The following is a 13,249-nucleotide window of genomic DNA, read 5'->3' on the forward strand; positions in this document are numbered from 1 at the left end:
ATCATTCATACGGTCTGGAGTCTTGAGCAGGAAGCGACCAGGATTTCCGTTATACCGGTCTCGAATAAAATTAACATCCACGTATCCGTCTACTTCATACGCTATCGCGATTCCGATGCGCTCTAATTGGTCAAGAGAGACACTCCTGCCAATTTAAAACAGAAATAAAAAACATACATTAGAAAATAAGGAAGAGTTTCGACCGAAAAAACTCTCAGACTTTGATAAGGGTAGTTCACTTTCGATATATTTTTTTTCTTCACTTTCTTTTGCGACGATAGCGGACACGCGATGGAGTAAATATAAACGCGGATGTCGCATCACGCATACGCAGTTTTATCACGTTTGAAAGTTGAGGTATCGAGGCCCAGCGTAGGAAGATAACGTTGGAAAAGGGTGATAACGCGCGGGTTTTAACTGTCCGTTGAATTTCGATTGCGATCAACGGTCGTACGATCACCTTCCAGGTTTCGTGAGCGTCCGACTGTCGAACGAAAAATGAAAAGGGCAAAGTGCCCTTCGTCGTTTATTCAGTGCCCCTCGTGAGAATGTACGATATCGATCGTGTAAGTAATTTTTGATGTAATATTTGGAGGATCAATTATTTCAACGGGCACTCCTTTTTCGGAAAAAAAGAACGAACGAGCCCTTTCGAACGATTGATAAATAACTTGCGATGCTAACAACGATCAACTTTTCAACGACCCCATCGGCACGAGGATCGACGCCGGCTTAATTAATTAGACACAATTTAGCACTTTCGAATAATTTCGGACAGTTTTAATAATTATCCGATATCCTCGTCCTCTTATAATTTTAATAGACGAGCGAAAATTTTATCCTATATACACATAATTCGCCATAATATTTACGGAGGTAGGTGTGAACTACCTTTCCGCACGCGTGCTCGCGTGCTATTTGTTAAAGTACGTTAGTACCGTGGTACTTTATATCTTGATAAGCGCGGTGACGTTGAAGCCATTCTTAGAGTTAACCAGTCGTCACTTTCTTGAAACCGTAATGCTAATTCAACTTGGAGAGTCATTCCGCGTGAGGAACACTTGACGTATTTCCCCTCCGCCGAGTCACCTCCGTCGAGTCGCTTCGGATGCCAGGAGTTTGCTTTGCGAAAAATATTTCAACGTACAAAAGCGACTTTCGCAAATTTAAGGGTCAATTAATTAACGACTCTCTCTCTTTCTCTCACAATTAGCGTTGTTTATATTTCGCGAGGCGAAGCGGCCAAAAACTTGAATCCATAGACCCGAGCAACCGGAGTTTGACTAGGCTAATCGCAGTTCCGTACACGACGGTGATAGTTGTGCCGAATTTTACACCACGTCTGGAAAACTGAGCCAAGACGTTGGTAGCTGGCCTAAGAGCGAGTGACTGCGAGTTGCCAGAGCAAAGCCGGAGAAGAGCAAGTAATTACTTCTGAAGTTATTCGGAGCGAACGCCGTTAATTACTCCTGTACTCCGAGAGAAACGAGCTTAGGGGAGGAAAACTAGAGAAAACCTGGCGGCCCGAGAATCCCCCTCGGCCTACAACGCTGCACTCATCTCGTAAACGTATCATCACTGCACACGTACAGCCGTTACCGCCGCAAAAACACCACGCAAGACTTGTCGCTTAACAAGAGTCGTTAACGTCTCTTATACCCGCAATGTCGGAGTTATCAGTAGATTCGGGAGTCCGATTGTGAGATTTACAAGTACGAGCGGTGGTTCCAATAAGTCCCGGATTTACCGGCGCACATTTCGCCCCAGTAGGGCGTTGAGCGGCGGCGCTTGTAAGGGCGCGTCAATGAAAGATCGATTCTTGTACCCCGCACGATGATCTGGTTGACTGTAGCACACCCGCTACAATCGGAGGTTCGTCTCGGATTTTACTCCCGGCGGAATCCCCGACCCCTCCCGCGAAGTTTGCCGTTTATTCTCCATCGGCAGATATAGAGGCCTTTTATCCGAGGAAAGTGCTCATCTCATAGAAATCCGAAACCCGTGTCGTTTCACCCTTCAATTTCTCATCGTGCTCCTTAAATTCACTCTCACACTACCGCGAGTAGAGCAGCGATCCTGGAAGGGGTGCGTAGCATCCTCTGTCGCCCTTTTCAAGGAACGCGATCGCGCGTCTGGGTAGGGCTCTGTAATGGTCGATTTTCGCTGAAAAAGATTTCCAATTCTTCATCACGATCATCGAGAAGCGGAGTTCGCAGCAGATTTTTTTTCAAAATCTTTCCCTCGGGCGCCACATCGTCGATTTCAAGGTGACCAGGTGGAAGAGAAATCGAGAATCCTCCACGCTCAACAGCGGAGCTACGTTTCAACGAGCAGGAAGTTGGAAGTCGATCTGAATTCGGGCGACGACGCTCTCCGAAATCTCACAAGGATACGGACGACGTCGAGCGTGTGTTTACCGAAATTACCATCTATCTGCATACGACCGGCGTTTCGCTCCGGCATAGCCGAATTAATGACGTATCGTCGGGGTGTATAACATTTGAAAGGACGGATCAGTCGAGCGGACGTCGGTGAGCGTGTAAAAAGTACTTTTTCGACGTCACAGGTGAATTTCCCTACCGTCACGAGTCAGAATCGAGTCTCTACAACGGGAACGGGGGGGGTGGTTCCGGTGTACGAACGAACCCACTTGGGTGCCCTCTGCTGAAAGTCTAGTGGTTACGTTCGTGTATGTACACTGGCTTATTACAAAGGAGTGGGAATGCCGTGCTCTATGGGGTGAACAACGCCCAGTATTATGACTCGAAAAGATAACCAGTCGTCGGAGGGTACCCATGGCGACGCGACGGTTTAATGAGGTACCATGCAGCGTTCAGCATATTAAGTAACAACGTATGAATCTGACTAAAGCGGTGGCGGAGCTATGCTCACGTAGCGGGTATCAGGATGCATTCACCTGTAACGCCCCGACTAACTAAGAGAGCTCGATGAGAGCTACGCCTGCGTTAATCAACTTGAGTTTATAACCCGACGTTCCAGATGACAAGGCGAAGGACTCGAACATCTGGGAATATATATATATGTCGCTGAAGCAGCTCGTGTACCAGTCCATTGTCACGCGAGCATACGATATGACAGATGTTACCAACCCTGTATTCAAAGGATTCTCCTATAGCGTCCCGTTGTCTAACGTAATCTGAATTTCAAATCAGGCGCAAGAAATTGTAAAAATTCCTCGCATTTTTATGAAACGAGGTGCGCGCTGTCTGTTGTAACCCACGGCTTCACTACGGGTTTCATGTATAAGCAAAGGAAACGGAGCTTCTCGGGATCCTCTCGAGGGGCAGAAATAATTTTGTTGTTTTCCAATATCGCGTTTCATTGACTCGCCACGTATTTGCATAAATATTTATTTCTGACCAAAAGTCGTAAAATTATTATTCCGCCTTCGTAACTTCTCCGAATTACGATCTGAATTTTTTTTACCTTCTCTTCTTCCTTTTTTTTTGCTTTCTTTGCGATCGATTATTCATACGGTTGAGTGGCTGCGGCTTTGAAAGATTTTCGTGTATTCTCATTACTATGATTCGTTGAGTTTTCCGTCTCCTTTTTCTCGAAATTTGAATCACGTAGAATATCGATCAACGAAGATCGGTGACTGACTGACCAGATTCATAGGGGTAGTAGGATTAATTTCCGATGGTACACGGATTCGGAGATCTCGAGTTGAAAATACACCCAGTTTGTGGGTATACCTATATTCAATCTGGAAGGGTGTACGGTAGTAAGAAACTGCTTCCTAGTCAGCAATGTATTCAAATTGGTTCGTCCTTCGATTCGAACTTTCAATTAACTTGCAGATCGGATTCAACAGAATCAGATATATTAAAATTTTAAATCCATCCTTCGACGACCCTGCACGCCGCTGTCGTATTCGAGACCACGCCGAATCACGTCGTCAATTTTCGTGGAATTCGCTCCGAGTCGATTTGTTCCGTAATGTTGAAACGAGTTTCATCACTTTCGAAGATCGATAAAATGAGAAGGAAGAAATTTCCGCATTTTTATCAGTCCTCCCCAGATTCTTGCCTTTCTCCGAACCCCGAAGAATAACATCCAATTGTTTTTTGTATGATTCATAAAACGAATGGAGAATCTCTCGCGGTGCGTAACACGCTCGTGTGACGAAACAGACGCAGCTCGTATCTTGGAACTCTCTTTTTTTTTCTCCCCGCATGTTACGAAAATAATAAATCTCTTTTATTCGAAATGATATCTCGGCAGGTTCGGGAGGCTCGAACCAACGGAATGCTCACTTCTGGAAAAGAAAAAAAAAGAAAAGATATTGAGTTTCACATTCCACCCTTGTTTCTGTCACTTCAAAAGAGGCCTCGAAAGTCTCGGTCGAGGAATTCCACGATATTTTTCAAAGACCTGATAATCCCGTCACATGTGTAGTATAGGGGTAGTTCGAAAGATAGACAAGTCACTCGATCGGGTATTCCATCTTCACGCAATTTCCAACGGAGAAAATGTAAATAAATCAAACTATGAAAAAAAATTAAAGTCCCGAGATCACTAGATCGAAAGTTTTGACTTGGGTTTTTTTTTTTTTTTTCTAAGTTCAATCTCAAATGATGTGTCCATCCTACTCTGTAAAAACATGTACATCCAGCGTTCTCCCAAAGAAGACTGCAACGCCGGAAGAGATTTTTTTCAGTTCATAAGCATGGGGAGATTAAGATTGACCGTTCTGACGTATATGCATATTTCTCTCCAACCCTTTTCCAGCAGTAGCTGGTTTTAGTCGGCGAATTCATAACACGTGTCACTAGACAACAAGTTTAGCGTGACTGCGGTCTGTCCTGGTACAGCGGCTGCGCGCACCGTGACTAGAATGATTTTTATTCTAGCCACGAGTGAGGTTTACGTGACGACTCCATAGTGCCAGGTTCTTCTCAAGTCAGTAATGAAGACACGCAACCGACCAACCACGACCGGGATAGGTAGCGGGAGAAGACCCCACCTGACCCATAAATGATCGTAACCCGATACCCCAGAGCTTTCGTTTGGTCAAGGTATTTTTTTTTTTTTTTTTTCTTCTCCAGGGACAAAAATTCTTCGCCGTACAACGAGAGAAGAAAATTGCCGACATGTGAGATTGTTGCAATGTGAGCTCACAATCAGCTATGAAATGCTTGAGAACTGCACAGGACTGTTCCCGTTCGTTTTATTTCTATTCTTTCTGATGTTTTTTGCTTATGAACGGCGAGAAACTCTAACGTAGGGTACTTGGAATGGAGCGAGTGTTTTTATTTTAAGTTACTTGAAATGATAGCCTCTCCTTTCTCTAGACGATTAATGACACGAACGATAGAGCGAAATTTGTTACCTTCACTCTTGAAAGCTCGCTTTTGTAATACGATGTACCGGGTAGAGTGCTGGCTAATAATAAGCAAAGGAGTCAGAGAGAATTCAGTAGCTTCGAGAGACGTCTGCTTTTTGCCACGTTTATTCTGTGAAGGTAGAAAAAAATAAAATAAAATAAAATGAAATACAAAAATAAAATAATGACAAGAACATCGTTTCTGCTTTCTTTTTTTTTTTTCATTCCTCGTTGTTCTCGTTGCGACGATGTTATATTTGATAAAAGTCGGTAAAATATTATACGCACAGATGCCGTATACTCTTATTTCAGACTTCAGAAAGCTACGAGAGTAATTTTCTCGAACAGTAACGCTTTGAGGATAACAATTTCGCGAAATCCTGCCGGGAAATGTACTTTATATTTCGTGTAACCTCCGAGGACTGCTTCCCATGTCCAAGAATAAATTTTATATCAAAGCTACATCAGCGAAAAGTTGTAACGATTTCGATAGAAGTTTGGCAAACACTTACACATCCGTACAGTAGTTTGGGTAGCCATTCGAAATGCCATTCACAGTTACCGAAATTAAATTTTCTCAAAGTTTACGTACACCTATGTACGTACATGGTAACAACCGAAAGCAAATGACCTCTCATACCGGATGACTTTCGCAAAACTTCAAATAAACCGTAAAAGTACTACAACTTATTTGTACCCAAGTTTTCACCGTACGCCGAAGTTGTCATTTCAACAATAACTTACGACTGAAACTGGAATGTTTTCACCTCAATTATACCATTGCACGTTGACAGAATCAATTCAACGAAATGTCCATCCGTCCGTTAATTTATGACGTCACTGGAAATGGAGAGAAAAAAAAAAAAAATTAAATCCAATCGGTTGACGGTATCGACGTTGAGATCGGTAGAGGAAACTTATATTCTCTCAATTCCTTTACTTTTTCCAAATTCATAGTCACGGTTAACAACAGTGCGCTTGTTTTCTATCAAGCGGAAGAGGTTCGATGAATGCATTGAGTTTGCCGTGGGTCTCGTGGCATGAGACATTGGAATTCGCCGGCAAGGATTGAAGTCGATTCTTTCATTGACTTTTCGTAGCGGCGAAAAGGAACATTCTAGGATTGAAAAACTTCCCCGCATTCGGATTCCACGATTTAACCTTCCACCTCTCTATTAGTTCGGCTTCTACGTTACGTATAAATTCTGTTCCTCTAGTCGAACAACGCAGCCGTCTACCGCACGACATTGACTGGTTGCCGCAATAAAAGATCACGCGAGAGGAACAGCGTGCTGAATACAATTCTCACAATCAGTCTCGCCTTCACGTGTACACCACTGGAAATCTTGTAGGAAATTCAATTTTCTGCTCTGCAACTTCAACACCCTAGTTTTAATGCATCAATGATTAGATCACCCCATTCAGCAAAGCCGTCTTATTAGTCTCGCTCAATTTTCAGCTTACCGTCCATGATTTTTATACGTAACGATGTCGACTATTTTCACCTGCAGAAAATTAATTTCTGCTTGATAAAATAATGCGACTAAACAAAGAAACAGAGAAAAAGGTACACCATCTTCCCCCGGAAGTAGCTAAGAATTGAGACAGACGAGAGTCCCGACGTAATTTGAGAAATCTTGAAAAGAAATCCATTCGGCATATCACCTCTCTTCTGTTTGCTGTTGCTCGGACCGTTATTCCGCCAACTAAAGCTGGGCGGCGCACCGATTGAGTGAGCCCGGTTGAAACGTAAAGTTGTACGGGTTGCCCAAGAGCGTTTGCCGGTACACGCGGTCGCATCGAAATAGATAAGACTCTTTTGCTCCGAGGCTAGTTTGGCTTTGGCTTTGCGAGAACGGAGTGGCGATATACTCGTGCCAGGAGAAAACTACGGGAGGTCAGACCACCCTGATGATGACGGATCGCCTCTGATTATCCCGCACAATTTATCTACCCTTTCCTTCGCAGCCTATTCACCCTCCGGGTTATATCGCGCATTTTATAAGGACGGTGTGTAGGTTGTTGCGTTGGATAAAGCAAAGGCTGCCGTGGTATCTGATAAAACACACTTAAGTAATTATACGAAATAAATAATCTTGTCAAACGTGCATAGGTATGTGTGTGTGCATGCACCTACGTAGGTAATACTCGGGCTGATTGGTTACACTCGGAGTACCTTGCGGAGTGCATGTGCAGCGGTAGCGGAGGTTCGCGATACAGTTGAAAACCGCTACCGGCGCGATAAGTAAACGTTGAAAATTATGAATAACAGTAATTACATCGTCTCGTGCAGGCGATTACTGCATCGAGCGTGCTGGCTTTATTTCTTTCTCTCTCTCTCTCTCTCTCTCAACTATTTATGCGACTATAATTATTAATCTCGTGCAAATTTATTTAATCAATTTCACAGTCTAGCTGTGGTTGTACAGGGGTTTAATATCAGGTATTTGCGTCAACAAACGACCGCGGCAGCCGACCGCTTCATAATTCTAATCAGATTGAAAAATCAACTTCTAACGTTTTGTATGAGATAAAGAAATTTTTTCTTTTTTTTTAATTTTTTTCGTTGTTCCACCTTCTTACTCAGGCGTATATATCACGACGTTATGGAACCACCGCGTTGAAGATGTTCTATTAAAGCAGCTTCACCGAGCGACTACGGTGAAGCCGAAGTGCATATTTTATCAGCAGGATCGGACATTTAGTGCTGGCACACTTTAATACCCTAATCTATCGGCGCGGAAAATGGAGGCGGACTACGTATAAGATATCCACTTCTACGAGGCGAGAGAAATGGCTGGACCAATAATTCACCACCAGCTCTAGCTGACCGCATAGTTCTCTAGGTTGTCCGAGAATACCTACCGGGTCAGCTAATTAACTCGTTAGTTGGATTTTCATTAAAAATTATAACGCGCATCGATTACTCAAACGTCAAGATACTCGCACCGCTCTCGAGGCGTCTGGGTATTCCACCATTTAATTCCAACCTTCAGCATTCATAAAAATATGCTTCACGAATTTTCCGTGCTGAGTGAAACGAGTGCGTATTAATTTCGCCGTTTGATCCGTTTTCGTCGTTTGGAGGAAAATAAATTGTCGAAAAATAATCACGAGACTTTTTTCACTTGCCTCCAGTTTTTCTTATTTTCTTTTCTCTTCTGTCACTCGTTGTAGGCAACTCGTCGTAAAATTTTTCAGTGCCACCCTAGGTTCCGCAAGTTCTCCCAGTAGGTATATACTCGCGAAAAGAAAAACGAGATAAAATTTTTACCCCCACATACAACCCCCCTCGGATACCAACCACCACCTCCGGGCTGGGTGTGCGCTTGATCTACACCACTCCCGTTATTGACTCGCTCCAGATTCCTGACGGTACGGCAGTACCTAGGCGTGAGTTATATTGAAGCACATTTTAAAATCCTGCTACCGGAATTTCCACGTAACGATGCTATTCCAGATTCTCACCAACATTGGCCTGGAGGTCGTATCGCGACTCTCGCGCGTATAAGGAAATACCTTCGCGTTACAAATGCAGTGAAAACTTACATACCGTTTTTCTGAAGAAACTCAAAATTCCTTTGCATCGGCCCCGAAAATATTGTCCCGGCGAACTTTCATCCGGTGTCACTCGTCAGATAGCTTCTTAATATTGTGTACCTGCCACCTTCCGTAACTTTAATTACCCCGTGACAGAAAAAAAAAAGAAAAACCGATTAAAAAAATAGGATGAGTCGTAAATGAAACGAACTCTACTTACATCCACTCCGTTCAAATAAGGTATTTGGAACGTTGAAGGTCTGGTGGTTTTCCGGCCTGACAAATTGGCGTGTACCTACCTATCCTTTGATCAGAGTCTAGATACAGCCCGCTTGTGTATCGCTGCTGCAGTTGACTGATGTCTCCTAATCGTGCTCATAATTGTTTGAATATAAATACCCCCGTAAGTAACGAGGAAGTGACTTACCGGTTGGAAGCGAATGCTTCACCGATGCTTAGAGCAGTGGGTAAACACACACGGGATTCGGTTGTGCATCAAAACCCCAAGTTAATTTTCAAACTGCACATATTTGTATAACGAACCTGATTCGCAATATATCCGCACGCGTACATACCAACTTGAAATTACTGCGCTCGATTCCAGCAAAGTACACGAATGCTCATCAAAAGCGTGTACCTGGAATCGTAAGGGAGCGGGGAAATTTTTAAACTCGCGCAAACGTTGGTTGCGAGGGCCGCGGGAAAAATATCGATATGGAAAATCAACCGTAAACGTCACAAAAGGTGGTTCTGATGTCAAATGAATGGGGCGCACCCCGCGTTTCCGTACGTACGTACGTATCAGCGAGTGCAGGTAAAGTGTGAAAATGCACGTGCAGACAATATCGCGTATGCCTCGGGGAAGACCTATTGAACCAGTTATTGGTAAAAAATACGCTTCGATGAATTTTCAGTCGAGTTTGTAGGTGTTGTATACGTACGAATACGGGGATGCACTTCGCTCGTCAATCGCCTACCGTTTTTGATATTTTCAAATCAAAATTCAAAGTTCGCGTGAACATCACATCCACGAAAATGCGAAGGAAATCGTCGCCGCGCCGATGACAAAATTTCAATTGCTCGACGATCTCATTTTTCCGCGCTTTCTTGACACTGTGTGATACAGCTTGTTACAATTTATATGGGATAATTGATGCGAAGGATCCATAAATTTGGCCCGACTGGTTCGAGCGCATAAAAAATTTCCCACCCAAGGTGTACGAACATGACGTGAATAAGTTGTCTGTCAAAATCTACGGAATAGATGAGGTAAAATTTCACGCTATTTGAAGAGTGTTTTTCAACGTTTCCCATCACTTTTCAAAGTAAAAATGCTACTCCCCCGGTCATGGATGACACCACGTATGATTTATCGTTTCTTCACTTCGCGTCGGGTGGTATGACTTGAAGTATAAGAAAAAAAAACTTCGGTGCCACCGATGTAATTTCTCCCGAACAGCGAGGCCTCCTGTTCGAAAATTTCGCGGGTCAAAGATCGCGCGTGTATATATGTTTTATTAGGTAGTGTGAACGGTGGTGTTAATCCATGCGAGACCATCTGGTAAAATGGTTAGTGTTTACCAGCGGCGCCTGACCTCCAGGCGGGATGGGGGATGAAATATAGCTGGCCTGATGGTCCGAAATGGATCCGGTGGTACCGGGCGAGTAGTATAAGCAGGCCGGGGGGGGGTGGAGGGGGAGGGGGAAGGGCAGAATGAAGGGAGATAGGAAGTCGAGATGGAAGATCGAAAACGAAAGGGTCTAGGTCTTCGAGTAAGCCTGCGACCCCTATTTGTCCAAGAGCCAATTTCGGGTGGGGTAAAAAAAAAAAATAAAAAATAAACATAAAGAAAAAAAGCTTTTTCGCTAGGCCATTTCCTAATAGATGTGCCTGCAGTCAACGATAGCAATAATACTCGTAAATATATCTGGAACAAGTATTGTACGTATTGAGTTAATTGCATTACTTCCTATGGGTCGAGCTTACCGTACGTCAATCGAGTGGAATCGAAAAAAGGAACGTGGATTACCTTCGAGCCCAAAAGACCGGGTGTCGTTATATCTGATGACAAAACATAAAATGAATTCAACGTCACAAGTAGGGATGACGAAGGATTTTAGAAAAAAAAGCAGAGAAAATGGAACGCGCCGCTCTTCCCTCACGCGAAAATTGTCCCGACATTTCCAAAATATTGTCACCTATTTTCATTGACTGATCGAGTACGGCGAGTAAATTAATTTCGTTGATTCGATAACATATTCATCTTTCGCAATAGAAATTGCGTAGGTAGTTGAACCAACTATGATCAATCTCTGGCCTTTACTGGGTTCGCAACCAATTTCCAGAGCATATATTACAGACATATGAAATTTCCACAGTCGAATGATCAAAATACCAATTTGGCCGATGATCGTCACGTCGAATATTACACTTTTGGATTTCATAACCATCGAACAGAGAGTTTTCACTGGATAAGGTTGGTCGGACGACCCTCGCTTCGTGGAAATAAAAATATACGAATGAACTAGTAACCTTTAATCATTGATCCACTGCCGGTCCAAGCACATCAACAAGCGAATTGCTTCAAACAAATTCCCAACCGAATCAACGAACGCATCTGAAAATTTTTTCATTCTTCCTTTTTTTTTTCTGTGCTTCACAGAGCCCGCGACTCGTACGATGAAAGCCATCGCCTACTCGTTTTATCATATGATTACTTTTTATGTTATTTGTACACAAAATTAAAATCGTACACGTTCAAATACCGTTCGTTTCATATCACAATGAGAGAATTGTAAAAATTTCAGCGGAAAAGTCGCTTTGACGGAAAATAAATTCATTTCTTTTTCTCATTCATCCTTTGTTTGTAGGAAATATTTCCACGCCGAACGAGACTTGCGAACAACGATTCGTTCATTTTTCTTTCAATCGGTATTCTCGGTATCCGCAATCGAAAAAGGTCTTTTACAAATTACCGCACCGAGTGTGATTCACGTTGTGCCGATTTGGATATGAACGAAGTGAAATTTTCCGCCGTTCTTGACCAAGAATAACAGCATTGCATACGGAAACGCCTAAGCGTGAATAAATTGAAGAGATTCGACGTTTCCAAAAAATTTATTCATAACATGGAAAAAAATATGTTCCCTACTCGTGACGTCTTTTTAATAAGATATTGCGGTAAAAATAGAGAAAAATTATAGATTGAAGATATAATTTACTACGTGTGTGTTACTCGAGCGCAATTAGGGGGAAGTTCATCAGAGGAGCACGATCTATTGTCGGAAATTGCCGGATTCAATTTTATACAATGGATCAACAAAGTCATCTCCAGAGTTTCTACGGTCACCGAACTGTAGGGAAACAGCAGGCAACGTGTCAGCTGTGATACTTTGAATAGAAGTTTAAATGCAGTCGTGCGAAACTAACAATAAGACAGTACCAAGTTTGTGCTTAAAGTGCCGTATAACCGTCATATCCACGTTTCCTAGTAGGATGTTGCACTCTGAAACTTGGAACAAATTCCCCTCACGAACATCCGCCGCATTCGAGTAACATGAAAAATTCTGCCGAAGTGAAAATCATCCAACGATCACTTACTCTAGATTCGATATAGTGTTTCTCTGAAAACCTTTCACGTCGCCAAATTTACAACCGATTGTTCATTCATTCGCGGATTATTGGACCAATATTATATCGAATCAAACACTGAAAGTTATCGAACAAACTCGGACAGACTTTTTGTATTTTTTGATTTTTCTCCTGTTCGCTAGTTGCGAGTCTGCATCGAACGGTTAATTGGAGTTGGCAAATTTGTACAGCCGTGACTCACGGTTATCAGACTCGAAAATGCGAGATGATGAAAGTTAAAGTGTAAGTTTCAACTGATTTAGAAGGAAGAGTTTTGTCCGAGATAAGATTGAACACACAATGTTTTTCAGGGAAGAATAATAACAAGCGCAGCAGTGTGAACAGTGTAGCGTAAACCGATGGAGGTAAAGATTTTCACCTGATACTGGAGCATGCATATTTGCCCTGCACTCCTAGCTCCATCCGGATTTACAAACACGCCTGAGGGAACTTTCTTCAAAAAAGTTACATATTGTAGATCAACGAGGAAGTTAAATATTAAGCTTCACCTCGGCCTTTGCAACGAGATTCCTAACTCTCGACACACAGAAAAGAAAAAAAAAAAACCACCCCTCAAACGTACTGCAGTAACTACGAAGAAAGATTTCAATTTATAGATATTACGACAAACTCTTTCTCATTTCAGTTGTCAAAGTGCCAGAAATTTCACTACTCACATGACCGAGCTGAGAAATTTCACATCTGCGAGCATTCGATATTAATCTGATTTC

This window comes from Athalia rosae, chromosome 3 (genome assembly GCF_917208135.1).
Source record: "Athalia rosae chromosome 3, iyAthRosa1.1, whole genome shotgun sequence".
Taxonomy (NCBI): Eukaryota; Metazoa; Arthropoda; class Insecta; order Hymenoptera; family Athaliidae; genus Athalia; species Athalia rosae.